This window comes from Ambystoma mexicanum, chromosome 2p (genome assembly GCF_040938575.1).
Source record: "Ambystoma mexicanum isolate Mex_15411 chromosome 2p, UKY_AmexF1_1, whole genome shotgun sequence".
In the NCBI taxonomy this organism is placed as follows: Eukaryota; Metazoa; Chordata; class Amphibia; order Caudata; family Ambystomatidae; genus Ambystoma; species Ambystoma mexicanum.
In genome coordinates this window covers 464,882,345-464,897,798 of record NC_090923.1, presented here as the reverse complement: position 1 = coordinate 464,897,798, position 15,454 = coordinate 464,882,345, and the positions used below count along the sequence as shown (strand labels likewise).

At 42.1% G+C, this 15,454-nt stretch overlaps 1 protein-coding gene across 9 annotated transcripts in view; it reads left to right on the top strand.

Annotated features, from left to right (window-relative positions):
- The window catches only part of FOXP1 (forkhead box P1), a 1,926,958-nt gene that overhangs the window by 9,861 nt on the left and 1,901,643 nt on the right, over positions 1 to 15,454 (top strand). The gene's annotated exons all lie outside the window — the stretch shown is intronic.

Sequence of the window (15,454 nt, the reverse complement as noted above, 5' to 3'; positions counted from 1 at the left end):
AAGGAAGCAAAAAAGGGGTGGCATTAGCAGAGGACCTAGTCAAAAAGCTTAGATTTACCATTGACAACTCTAGGCCAAAACCCAAGCTAATAACCTCAATCAAGCAAAGGATCAAAAAAGTGGAGGATTGGTCTTGGATGGACGATGTTCTGAATACATAAAAAGACAATAGACTGATAAGGGTGATAATAAAAAAAAAGTATTGTGTGCCTCATGGAACACCAGGGGTTTTAACCATCTGCACACAGGAGAAAACAACTCCCTAGGAAAATCTGAAATCATCTGCCTACCAGAGTCGTGGCTCAGGGATAAACCAATATGTGATGGCTATGAAGTATATGCAAATCCAGCAAGAAAAGGAACAAAAGGAATACCATTTGATGGACTGTTAACCTTGATAAAAATCAATAGTGACCTGCATGTTCTGGAGCATCACATCCCAAACCCCTTTGTACTGATCTTAAAAACAGAAAAAAATACTTGGAGGAACAGTCGATTAAAATACTCCTAATAAACACATACTGGAGTGAAAACAAGTGTCCAACAGAAAAATACATAATGGACATCATGGAGGCAATTGATAAATCCATGTTAGAGGATAAAAATCAACTTATTCTATGTGGGGACCTAAATATCAAATTATTAAATAAAGAAGGTAAGCCGAAAATGGATGATCGGCTGGAAGGGCAAGAGAGGAGATGGAAAGATGAAAAATGAAATACCCGACATGAAGATGCTGAATGGTTTGACTAAAGGGGATCTACACAGAGTTGATACGTGGTCTAGTGTCACAGCTAGTGCATGTTTGGACTACTGTTTCGTTGCAGGAAATACCTGTCAATAGATCAACTCCTTTGAAGTCAAGGAACAACTAGCCAGTGACCATGATCTACTAGAAATTGAACTAAACTGGAAAGTAAGAAAAGTGTAAAACAGGAAAACTTCCCCAACAGAAGGAACACGGGGCCATAATAGACTAAGAATAAAGCAACAGGCTATTACAAAACTAGCTGGACAATATGGTAATCCCGTGATCGAAAATTCAGATGGAGTAGAATATAGACCGTTACTGAAAGATTTTGAGGTGAAAAATGATCCTAATAAGATGAAAATGATCATAAGGAAACATGCGTACAATAAAGATTTGGTATTGAAAAGAAAAAAACATAGAGGTCAATTACTATGACTACGAAAAAGTGATACCCTGGATAAAGAAGAACTTTTAAGAAAGTGTGAACAATCATATAAGAACTGGTTACGATCTACCAGGACCAAAAGAGCCCAGGGTGACGCTGAGAAAATGCTGGCAGCAGTTCGGACGGGAAATGCAAGGAGTCTCTGGGATATTATAAATAAGGGAGATGATTTCCAATCAGCGATTGCTGCCAACCAAGTGTCAGAGGAACGGTGGATCAAACACTATACAAACCTGTTCCAGATGAATTCAGTGGTAAATGCAAAGAAAAGAGGGCAAACCTGAACCCATGACCAATTGAATTTTATTGTGCCGAAACATCCTGGATGATTAAAAAAAGAAGTTCCTTGAGGGCAGCTGGGCCTGATGGCATTTCTAACTATATGCTTAAGGAAAACTGTGAAGAGTGGTCCAATCTAATATTATCATTATTTTGGCAAATAATAAGAACCAGGACTGTACCATCATCCTGGAAGCAGGCGATAATTGTGCCGATCTTTAAAAAGAAGGATCATGGTGATCCTCGGAATTATAGACCAATTTCCCTACTTGACTCCATTGGAAAACGGTTCACATCAATTCTTTTATGTGATCTTAAAAGATGGACCCTGAAGGCCAACATCATGGATAAACGGCAAACAGCGTTTATAAGTGGGGTGGGGTGGGCATGTTATTGAACCTGTTTATATTGAACCTGCTAAAACAGAGAGCCCTGGAAACTAAAGGAAACATCTACCTGGGTTTTATAGACCTAGAGCAGGCGTTTCATGGAATAAGCCGTGAACTATTATGCTCAAAGTTAAAAAAAGGGAATTGCCCAGAGGATCTGCTCGAAGCCATACAAACCCTGTATACGGATACGACCATCCAAGTTCAAACATCGAAAGAGGGTTCCTTAACTGAGAAGATCCACACCTTTAAGGGGATTAAACAAGGATGTGTCTTGGCACCGTTCTTGTTTGCCCTTTATTTGGCTGATATAATTGACTCACAGAAAAATGTGTGGGTTTTTCCACCTAAAATGGAAGAAGGTGAAATCTCATGGATCCTATATGCGGATAATGTGGTGTTTATCGATCAAACTTCAATAGGACTCCAGATACCAATAGCTGCATTTGAAAACTACCTGGATGAGAACAACATGAAGATAAACATAAAGAAGTCAATGATCCTGGTAATGAAATCAGCATGTGGAAAACAGACAAAGAAGAAAACCTTTAATTGGGCCATCGATAGCTAATAGTTGGAAGTAGTGGAATCAATAATCTGTTTGGGAGTAAGGATAAACAAAAATATCAATGAACAGGGTCAATATGTGTTGATCAGGGAGAGACTATTGAAACTAACATACCAGGGGCGAGCCCTGCATCAGCGTTATGGAACCTATCATTTGATTCCTACGCTCACCTTTTATAAACAAAAGGTGATAGCAGTGCTAACGTACGGAGCTGAGCCACTCCTAAATATCTCTTGGGAAATATGGGGAGTCTGTGAAGCCTTTTTTGGTGAAAGATCCTTAGACTGCCAAATCCTTTGTCTGTATTCACAATAAGACATGAACTAAGACTCCAATCACTTGCATAAACAGCAATGTGGAAAACCAACTCCCTCTTTCGAAAATGTGTTCTAGATTCACCGCCTGCACTTTTTGAGATCTTAATGAACTCCGGGACAACAAAGGAAAAAAATCTCCAGCTTCGGAAAACAAGATGTAAAAACCTCCTAGAGACTCATAATATTATGATTGAAACACTGAAGGAAAATCCAAACAAGGCAAAGAGGATCCTCCAAGAAAAGGACTGGGAAGAAACCCTAGAAATGAAAAGAAACAACAACCTCTGCCCTAATATTATATGGGAACGAAAAACATTAAACGATCCAGAGAGAGGTGCAGCTAAACAGAAAACAGATTAAAGTACAAGATGTAAACTGTCACTTTCTGCAAAGACCCAGATTCCCTAGAAAATATCAGACATTTGATGCTGAACGGTCCTTATCTGAGGGAACGAAGAGAAAAGGCTATAGGGGGCTATGTTGTGTTGTGTGACTCGACCCAGAAGAAGAATACTGGGAGAGACTATTAACACTGGACAAAATTGGGCGGACCATAGACGCATTACAATTTGTAGAATCCCTGTTGATGGACATACAGGTCTGAAGTCTGCAATTGAAGGCTCTAGTGGAGAGACTAATAGACTAATTGACTAAAGACTAAAGTTAAGCGAGCTTAACCTGGTATATGTTTAAAGGTTGAAAACATGATTAACCAATAAAACATAAAAAAAAGCTTTGACATTTAGCTTTAGGCAGTAGACTTGTTTCTTTTTTGATGATTTTGTGATAGCGCCCTCATTGTTGTTTAACGAAGGCACTTCTGAATTGTATGGGGAAGCTGTTTTAATGGACAATGACCTAGATTATGATTTATTTTAGGTTCTTACATTTGCTTACATTTTTTCAATCGTAATTTAGACAATTTTAGAAAAATATTGTACATTTTAACATTGTATTAGTTGCCAGATTGTTGTGTGTCTCCATTTTGTTTGACGAAACTACCTTATTGTGGAGTTTCACATGAATTTGGGACTGTAGATTCGACACAGGAACTACAATTCCCTGACATGCCTGCATCTGGCGCTTCTGCCGCAGCATCACTGTGCTGCGCCATAGCCTTATCTGGCCTGGGTCGCCGTAGAGCACTGAGGCAAATCCTGTTTAGGCCTGTTTGCGGCCTGGGTGGCACACGCAGGAAACGCTGCTGGTGTATGGATGTGGAGGCTGGATTAATCAGCATTAGGGGTGAGACAATTTGTTTGTTGTTATCACAGCTTGTAGCTGCTGCTGTCTGTAGCTGTGACAGGTTAAACATGGTGGGGTATAAATATGAACGGGTCATCTTGCGGGAACTTGGATAACAATGAGGGCAAGTTTAGCCTCAGGGCACTTAACAAATCCTGGGGTTTGGGGATTTAAAAACCCATATCAGCGGAGTTTACTACGCCCTTTGTGGCCATTAAGAGAGCAATAAAGGCATCATTGATTAATGCTCGGTCTGCCATTGCTCATGTACCGGAAGTAGCAGTGTCTATCGTGGAACATAACCTCGATCTGCTTTTATTTACCGAGACCTGGTTTTCAGATGTCTCTCAGACCTCTTTTCGTTTTCTCATATGATAAGATATGATGATATTATGAGTTATTTATAACGCGCCTGTACACAAGTGTTTCTAGGCTCGACAAGACAAGGTAGGGAGACATAGGGAGGGTTAAACAAACAATCTTACAAGGCCTTGTGTCATTCATATCGTGCAAGTGTAGGGGGGAGAGGAGAAGTGCCAGGGGAGTAGTAAAGGGAAGTGCGGTCAGGGCAGCAATTGCTCTGAGTAAGTGCAGCCGGGTGACCAGCTATGGGAAGTGCAAGAAGGGAGGAGGGGACTGTAAGCTTACAGATACAGGCCCTAAGTGCGCAGAGGCCTGGAGGCAGTGCAGGTGCTTGTAGGTCGTGGAGGAAGCCTGGTTCCCATTGAGTTCAGAGGGTAGCCAGGTGACCAGCTAGCGCGTCAGACAGGTGGCCAGCAAGAGATATTAAGAGAGAAAGCAGAGGCAAAAAGGAAGGTCTTGAGCTGCTTCTGGAACCTGAGGTGGTCCTGCTCAAGTTTGGGAGGGGCAGAGAGGCTATTCCCCCTGCAGAGGAGAGAGATCTATCTCTAACTCTGCCTAGAGAAACCTCTGACCATCAAAGAGTTAGAGGTAGCTGAGCAAAGGGCTTGAGAAGAAAGATGTTTAGGAAGAGAGAGTTGCTTTAATGCGGTCCCCTGCCCCAGACAGCCTTATGGACAATGCAGAGGGTCTTGAACTTGATCCTTGCAGCCACTGGGAGCCAGTGGAGGCAATTCAGGGCTGGAGATATATGATCCCTGGGCTTGAGGCCAGGGAAATTCTCGCAGTCCTGTTCTGGATAAGTTGCAGAGGGCGGAGTGTAGAGGAAGGCAGGTTGAGATAGAGGCTGTTGCAGTAGTCAAGCCTAGAAAGAACCAGGGCTATGGAGACGTTGAGCTTTTGGGGAAAGTGAGAAAAGGAAGAATACCTCAGAGGCGGTGCAGCTGATAGTGGGACTTCTTCAAGAGGTCTGTGATGTGAGGGAAGAAGGCGAGAGCAGAGTTGAAGATGATCCCAAGGTGTTATGCCTTACAGGAAGGCACAGGGAGAGGACCCAAGGAGGGGGGCCAGAGTGAAAGAGGGAAAGCGAGCACAGGGGTCCGTGCCAGACAACTGACTACTGCAGTCTATAAACCGGGGGGGGGGGGGTAGCAGTCGTTTACAGGTCTTCAATGAAGAGCTCTCATTTAGAAACACTAGATTGCGCGGATAGGTCACAGGTTGGTCAGTTAACTGTTGGGATGTCTCGTCATGCTCAGTAAACATGGTACTGGGATATAAACCACCAGGATCAGCCAGAATTATTCTGGAGCGGGTTGATTCATTTCTTACAGGGAATACATTTAGAGAAGCGCTATACTTGGGTGACTTCAATATCTGGTTAGAAGATCAGGTGACATCAGACTCAAAGGACTTCTAGGAAATTATAGCTCATCATGAGTTGACACCATTTCCTACCTCCCCATCCCACATTAAAGGTCATTGCTGGGATGTGTTGTTGATGATAGGCAATAGTGTAACCCTGACCTAGATATTACCCATTGAATGGTCTGACCATTTTGCTCAATTATTTTCATTGAATCTCTCAATGGAGAGAAAACAGGACATCAAAGAAAGATCCCACTTACTAGTTTGTAAACGTAAGGATTTGGACTCCATTGCAGAGCGCATTAGCTACCATGGAGGCCTCCCTACAAGGTGAAGATTACTTCACCTCTAGTGTTAGGATCCTGGAAAGATATGCTCTAAAAATGCACCTCTAAAACCTAGGAAAAAGAAACCATCTAAACCATTGTTCAAACAAAACTTAGTTCCCCTTCGAAAACAAGTTATATTAACTGATCGGACATTGAGGGGGGCAAAACACTGGATGAAGCAGGTAGGGCCACACTGGTCTTAAAAATATATAAATAAGCCATTTTTTGGGCTAAAAGCGAGTTCCTACATAGGGATATATGCACAGAAAAAAACCTGTTTTCAGTTGTCCAAATTTGTCAGCCAAGCTGTATTCTTCTTTCCATTAAGCCATCTTCAGCACAGGCCAATGCATTCAGTACATCTTTTAAGGAAAACATTGAACTTCCCCAGAAATCTATTCTGTTGAATATTCTGACTGAAACACTGTGCACCCCTAGATCAGTGAACATTCTAGGTCCAGTGCAGAATAAAACATTTGGGCCTATTGTCCCTTTTGACTTCCATTTGGTGACAGAGGACTATGTTCAATCATTAATAATAGCCCTCACACCTACCAATGGCCTCCTGCTCCCAATGCCCATTTTGCAGCGAGACGCCTGGTTCAGGAGATCTCTCCGTTCATGACCTTCTTCAGTAATAAATAACTGGATCAGGGAATAGTGCCTTAGCATTTAAAGAAGGCAATTATTATTCCATTGTTAAGCCCGTTGCTGGACTACTGTGGGCTGGGAACATCCTGGAGAAGGTGGTTACCTGCCAGTTGCAAGACTATGTTGAAAAGGAGACGTTGTTGGACTCCTTTCAATCAGGTTTCCATCCTAGATTTGAAACGGAGATGGTGTTGCTGGCCATGCAGGATGATCTTTTAGGGGTCGCAGATGAGGTAGAGCTATCACTATTGGTGATGCTGGACCTAATGCCGGCTTTGATACAGTAGACCATCAGATCTTGCTTAATCGCCTGAGAGCAGCGGGCAATGTCTCTGAACACACAAATAAATGGCAAACAGAGTCTTATAGATAGGGCCTAAACTAGGGCACTCGTTTAGGACTTGTTTTACAGTTTCTAGTTTGGTTCCACTCCTACACATACAACAAGTTCTTTAATCTCTGAATAGTTTCCACTTTGATTCCCCTAGCACTCTTACTGGGAGTTGAGTAGTGCACAAGAATAATCTAAGTTTTCAAACTGCCGGATCTGGAAACGTTAACAGGTAAGTTTGGGGACGGAGGAAAGTGTGTACAATTCCCTCTATTTGTATGTAATAATGTAAATTACTAAAATGACCGTAATTATTTACCCAATCCCACCTCTTAAGTCTTCTTGTGAACGCCCCTTTCAAGATTTTATAATTTCTACAATGAGCAGTACCTACCGACCAATTTGGTTATGCATATAATTCACATACTAGTTTTTTATATTGGTCTATGTAGCTACCACTTTGATGTGAGATGGTGCTGTCTTCTAGAACCTTTAGCATTGGACATTCAGGATGAGCTAAAGCTTTCAAGAAGAGGAGGCCTCTAGGCAACAATATTGTAGCTTTAAGGGAGAGTAATACAAGTTCCAGTCTTACATATTGTTTAGAGCTAGTGAGAGGTAACTGTAAAATAGTACGCCAGAAGAAGCTTTCAAATGTGTTCAGCCATCTCACATCACTGATGGCTATGGCCTTAAGCCCATAGGATATCACAGGGATAAACCATTGCCTATATAGCATCACTATGCCTCCCAATGAATATCCAGCATACCCAGAGACAAATCCACATATCAACATTGTGATTTGCTTAGCGCGACAGATCTTAGACTCTATTATACGTCTGTAATTCTTATTACAATGCATCACAATTCCCAAATATTTGTAATTGTCTGTGTAGTCTACAGTTCCCCAAATCGTCACCATTCTATGTTTCATGATTTTCTTGGATTAAATTAGCATCATTTGGGTCTTATTCACGTTTATCTTCAATCCATTTTCCATTACATATCTACCCAATTCCTCTAACATCTCTTTCATCACTCTGAATGTGTGGTCTACTATGACTAAATCATCTGCATATAGCATAGTAGTTACAGGTGTAGCTTTACATTTGGGAGGACAATTAGCTTTCATTTCTAGTCTGGTGGGAAGGGCAGCAAAATTCAAATTAAACAGTAGAGCAGCTAACAAACATCCTTGTTTCACTCCTTTATTTATTTTGATTGGACCTGACACAAGTCCCTGGTTGTTTAGTCGAATCTGAGCACTATTATTAGTGTGAAGGACTATAAAAATTTCAAGCAACCAATGCAGACATCCCATCTTTTTTATCTTATTCCACAGGGTTTGCTTATCAACGCTGTCAAAAGCAGCACTGAAATCTACGTCTACTACATACAATGAAGGATTTTTTCCTGTTTTTGCTTTGGAGATTATAGCATCAAACATCCTAATATTATGTACAGTGCATGATCCTGGCCTAAATCCTGCTTGAAAGGGGTGTAGTAAGTTATTTTGTTTCACCCAACTTTGGAGATGATCCAATACTATAGCAGCAAATACTTTCCATGTGGTGTCTAATAGGGACAGGAGTCGATAGTTTTCGGGTAGGAGCCTATCACGGGATTTGGACACCGGGACCAGGATTGAGATCTTCCAGGATAATGGTATTTTACGTTCCTTACATACCTTCATGAACAGCAGGATGTCACATGTTATTATGTGGTCACACCCAAGTCAGGGAGCTCCTTACCCCACAATGAATGTAGAGCACAATAAAGCACTTTTTCTTTTTTTTTGGTTCACTTTGGTAAGGACTCCAACCAGTCTCGCACTCAACCCCAACAAGTACCCGGTGCCACACTGGACTAGGAACCAGGCCGGTCTGAATTTATAATATGTATATTTATTAATTTATTTCAACCAAATATCACAGATAGATTAACATCAGCCACCAAAACTGTGGCAACACAAAAACAAAATGACTTCAGTAAAGTACCAAAACAGAGATATGCAGTCACAATTAATGTATTCTTAATCACCCACCAATATAGGAAAAAAACAATTGAAGACACACAGTGATTTCTGATTTAAAACGCAATGGGGGTCATTACGAGTGGGGCGGTAAGGGATACCACGCACCGGTAAGGAGACCGGTGCCGGTAATCCCTTACCGCCCTACTACAAGGTCCCTTAGCGGGTCCCTCCAGTAACACCTGGTCTGACCAGGCGCTATGGATGGGACCCGTTAGGGGACCAGGGCGCAAATAACAGACTTGACATATGCAAGCCTGTTATTTGCACCCTCCCCAATGGGAATGGGGAATGGCATTTTCAATGGGGAATTACTGGTCCCACAAAGTTCGGACTACACCGGTAAGTCCCCATTGAACTGGACCGGTGCCGGACCTGTTATTGGTGGCAGTCGTGGCGCAAATAGCACCATGACTGCCACCAATCTCGGAATGAGGCCCAATGTTATATACCATACCTTCCAGGAACCCTCACCCTCCAAACATCAATTAGGCTTGACTCATTTGAATGGAAGGCAAATGGCAGGGGGTGGGAACACAATGGGAAAATTGTATCTGGGGTTTGGGTCACAGAAACAATAAGAAAGAAAGAAAAGCAATGGGAAATTTGTTTTTGCCACACCTAAAAAGAACAGGCAGGGCTTTGGGGTTTTGGTCAGAGCACAATGGGAGCATAGTTGTTTTGGATTAGAAATCACAGATGCAATTTGAGAAAGAAAAGCAATGGGAAATTCATTTTGCCACACCTAAAAAGAACAGGCAGGGCTTTGGGATTTTGGTCAGAGCACAATGGGAAAATGGCGTTTTGGATTATTAGCACAGATGCAATGGGAATTAAAGAAATGCAAATGAGAAAATGTATTTTGCAACACCTAAAAAAAACAGGCACGTCTTTGGGATTTTGGTCAGGGCACAATGGATACAAAAGGGCAATTTATTTTTGCACCTTGCATATGCAAAGGGACTACCAAGCTTCCCCTTCTGATTTAAACTGAAGGGGATCAATGGGGAATTTTGTTTTTCACCCTGCGCAATCACATGGAAGGGATTCATTCTTTTGGCAAATCTTTATGTCTATACCGGTTTACAACATACTGGGAAAAGATAGTTGATTTTGAATGCCAACAATCCCCATCCCATAATCACTATAGGGGAATTAATTGATTTACTTCTATTAAATATACTAGGGATCTACACAGACAAACAGGATATCCTTCAATGGGGAAATAAACTAAAACAGTGCTGGAGAAATATAGGGCCTACACAATCTATGGCTTTTGGGGTGGTTCTACTTCCATGAGAGGCCTTGAACTGGGCATCAGGAACATCAGGGCACCGCTGGAACAGCGGGGCGGTCAGTCAAGGAACTCAACCCAAGTCAGCCTCTCTGTCTCCTGGCTCCTGTCTTCAATGTAAGCTTTAGGCTTCTCTGCTGGGATGTTGTTTTCCATATTTTAGCAGCAGGTCGGCTCTCGGAATTATTGGAAGAACTCCAGTTCCAATTCAAACTATTTATTGGTCAAATTACATCACTAACATGTCATGATTCTCGTGACAGGGATTGGTTGATTATCACTACCCCCTTCCGCCTGTGTGCTGAAAGGGCAAAGGGGATGGGGGAGTGATTTGGGATAGCTGTGGGATGAGAAAGCTTCATCATCTCACTTTGACACATGCGCTTGGTCATGTTTTGACACAGAAATCTCTCAACATGGCAAGTACCCTACATTTCCAAATGTTTCCATATATGAATACATATTTAAGAACTATATTGTAAGGCGAGTCAGATACTACTAGCCTGAAATCCACACACCTTTCCTATGCAGAGATACAGTTTTTCTTAAGTTACTCAGTGGCCATATCCGTGATAAATATGGCACTTTACAGTCTTCATCTTAGATATAACCAGCACGATCATACCAACTTTCACATCTCTTGGAATCAAGGGAAGGCCCAAATCACATTTTCCTTAATAACTTTAGTTATGCTCATCACACCGAAATCGTTTTAGCATGCTTACAAGGGAGTGACTGTCAACTTTAATAAACGCCTGGAATGACCATTGTGACATGTATACTGTCCATGTTATGCAATAAAATGTATTTCTCCCATTTTAATCAAACTGCAGTTTCACTCCTCCTTTACTGGGCCCCAACCAAGTTTCATTTCTCTTTTTAGGCATTTGATTAGCAGAGCCTGGTCTGTGTTTATGTGAGCTTACCCCTTCAAGGTATGTGATGTCCTGATAACAGCTCCTAATGGACACTTTATGGGCTTTGTGACCTCTAGGTCAATCCTGCTGCAAGAACAGAGATGGACTATCTGGTTTGCACCACATTTCTGATCTAAGAAGTAATTCTCTCTTGTATTTTTAAGGAATGTTTCTGATTGATGATGACAACCATGCCTGTCTTCAGGACAGCAGAGGGGAGATCCTGGAGCTTAGTTTCATGTGGGGAGAAATCACCAACAGCATATAGCCTTTAAACTCACACATAATGGTAATTTTACACAGCATCTACAAGGCTTTCACAGTTTCCACATACATAAGTGTCACTTTTAAATAGTCCTTTGAATAATGCTGTTATCTGAGAACAGCGATAATGATATTCATTTATTTAATTTACATGCAATGCTCCGTTTCAATTTAGCTGAATGGGGTACAATTCTGGTATCCCATTGAAGATACTGTGCACTGCTGTCTCACATGTTTTTCTTTTCATTGCATTGCGCACATCTTTGCACTTTTTAGAGTCAGGCCCACTTTCTTTCCTTAGATGTTTGGGCCCGTTTTGGTCCCATAGGCCTCAGGTCTGGTATCATGTTTGTGCTGGCCTTATATTTCAGTGAGTATGCACAAATTATTCTGGCCTCTTTATTTCTGGAATCCAGGGGCTATATTCCACCCCACAATGAGCAGTATGGCTTCCCAGATGTCTGGATCTTCATCTAGATCAGTAAACATATATCAAAACTAAAATGTGTCAACTTTCATTCAGCTATATCCAGTGCATTGATTACCATCTGGAATTAAAGCAGATCACTTTTAATTTGTTCGCTCAACTTGCTTTTTCTGTGTTGTTATATTTCCAGGCTGGTGTAATTTACAGTTCTCAGAGGGCTGTTTTGAGCCTTGTTCTATGGTTTTGGCTCATGCGCAGAAAGGGGAAAATGGCATGGCCAGAGTTTGGGCCATATGCCATCCATCCTCATACTCATGGGTTGCTGAATTGCTGAAAGCAATTGCATACCACTTTCTTACATGTACTGTACTTTTCATGTTGGCATGTCATGGTGCTAATCATTTAGCTTGTTTTGTCTTTTCTTATCGTGCCTTGTTTAGGAACCACATTCTTTTCTAGGTGAGATGTAAAATGGGTGTTCTCTGTATTTATTCATCCTCCTGTTGCAAGGCTGGTCAGCACATTTTCTTCTGCTGCCTTATGCTTCCATCTGCTTTATGCTGAACTGCCAGTGACTTGGATTTCACCTATTCTTTGTTTGTTTTTGCTTTTCCAAGAATAATTAACTTTAATCAGTTGTTGGAAAAACAATTGTCCTGGCAAGTCAAATCAACATATCATATTATTTATTTTGGATTTTTAAATGAGTCCAAGAAGTAAAACACTGAATATATAAATAATTGCAAGATTAGTGTCAACTGCCTGAATAATATCTGGAAGGCAGGCAGAGGTGGGGCAGATTGAGTCACATGCCAGGGCAGTGTCTGAAATATTGGTAGCGCATGAGCAAGGTCAGGACAGGATCATCTCTGAAAGGCCATCAGGGGTTGGGAAATATCAGTCACAGTGCAAGCTTGTGTGTAATAACATAGCAATTCTATATATGCACTGTAAGGAGCAATTGTAAATATTGCCTTCAAACCCCACAGTCTTGTTTCTTGAACACATCTCTGAATGAGTGGGACCTCCAAGTTATATCAATAATTTCTTAGGTAACCCAATTTTTTGGGACTATTTGAAATTGAAATTGAACTCTCTGAGGTCTTTGGAAATCACAGGGTCATGGTTGAAAATCGGAAGAAATGAAAGACTGTGCCATCTGTGTAGGGAGAACTGCTTAGAGTCCTTGAAACATCTTCTGGTAGAATTCCCCTCTATCCTCAGGCTAAGAGGATACAGGGGCCTCTCTACTTGTGGTGTTCCACAGGGATCTAACCTATCCCCCTGTTTTTTCAATGTCTACATGACCCCTCTGGCCCACATTATCTCTGCCTTCACCTCCAACTTTCAGTGTTATGTGGATGACACAAAGCTCTCTTTCAGGCTGCCCTTGGCCTCCTCCTCCTCCTAGCTCATTCCTGACTGTCTGTCTGCAATTCAGTCTTGATGTGCTGTGAACGATCTCTGCTTCACTGCCAGCAAGACAGAGATCATCCTCATTGGGACCCCTGCCCCTGCATTCCCACTCTCACTCTGGCCAGTCTCTGTTGTCCCTGCACCCTCCTGCACTAGTTAGGCAAAAACTCTGGGGGTCATCTTTGACTCCACTCTCTGCTTCTCCTCTCACATTTCGGACATCTCCAAAAAGTCCCACTACCAGCTGCACCTCCTCTGAGGTATTCTACCTTTTATCACTTTCCCCCAAATGCTTACTGTCTCCAGAGCCCTGGTCCTCTCTAGACTGGACTACTGCAACAGTCCCTTTCTCAATCTGCCTACTTCTACTCTCTCCGACCTCTACAACTCATCTAGAACAGGACCGCAAGACTTACCTTTGGCCTCAAGCCCAGGGATTGCATCTCTCCGGCACTGAAATCCCTTCCCTGGCTTCCTGTGGCTGCAAGGATCAGGTTCAAGACCCTCTGCACAGTCCACAAGGCTTTCTGGGTCTGGTGCTCAACTCTCTCTCCCTAAATACTCTCTAGAGACCTCTGCTCGTCCTCTTCCAACACTCTGCGGGTGAGTCGTTTTTCCAAACAGATATTTGGGGGTAGATCTTTATCCTGTGCAGGTGCTTCCCTTTGGAACAACCTCCCTGCCCTCTATGTCTAAGCCCGATCCCATTAAGTTCCAGAAACTCCTCAAGACCCTCCTCTTCTCTTTCTCTCTCCCTCTCCCCTGCTAACCTCCATCTCTATTGCCTCCTCATTCTATTCCCTAACTGCGTTCGTTAATGCTGACTTGCCACCTGGTGCACCTACAGAGCCTCACAGGTCCCAATCTCTCCTGCCAGTCTTTGCACTTGCCCTTCGGCCTCTGCACTCTGCTCACCACTACTGCACTTTTGGAACCTGTTGCATGAGAAGGGTAACCTCTCTATACTTAACCCAGGGCACTGCTTGACTCTGCGCACTTGTTCCTCTCCTCCTCCCTTTCACCTCCTGTCTGCACACTTACATTACCTAGAATGCACTAGGCCTAGTTCGCCTGGGCTAGTATGGTAATTTTTGGTTCTGTATGTTCTTCTCCTTCTCTGCTCCTCCCCTATCACCTCACGTTTTCATGCGCTTGCACTATCTGAAACATCGCTGGCCTAGTATGGTAGTCTATGGATGGATTGTATGTTTTCTCCCTCCCCTCCCCCTTTTGCCTTCCTTCCTGTCATGTGCTTCACTAGTAGTAATGCCATCAGGCCAGTATGCTAGTCATTTTTTCTTAGAACAGACTCTGTATTTCCTTTGTACCCTTCCCGCTTTGAAGCGATTTGAAGCACTTCACTTGTGTATAAGCACTTTACAAATAAACAATTACAATAACAATTACAAGACTACAAGCATTGAGATCAGCTGGCATGGTGGGGAATTACTCATCAGAGGTTCTCTGGACCACTTGTATGAGTGGTGATAATGATGCTTGTATAGTTTATTTGACAACACTTTGGAAGCAGATACTTTAAATACTTGATATCATTGGCTGGCCATGGAGGATTTTTTTATCCTTGCTTGGTATGATAGTTATGTGGGATTTTCATTGGATTTGTACATGTGTTTATTTTATTGCTGTATTGTTTATTCCCATCCATTAAGTGTGAAGTATTGAATGTTGACTTTGTTAACTATATAATACAATAAATAAATACAATAAATAACATGGTATGATTGGGGCACAGTTGGGCACACCTGAGACACCCAACCTTGTTCATGATTTATGTTTAACCCTACCTGTAACCCAGTCATGCATTAGTCGTAGTAACATTTTTAGGGTGTTTACCAGCTACATTTTTTATTCATAATCAAACTAATTTGATAATAATGTTTTATTGTTTTTTTCCCAATGCCACTGAAAGTTGCTGCCTTTTAAAACATAAAATGTAGCACATACAAAGCCACATGCACACACTCAGAGTGTATCCCAGTGGGTTCTCTACTAGTTCCAGCTATGTGATTCTGAATGGGGTTTTGGGTATTGGACAATTTGCATGTAAATT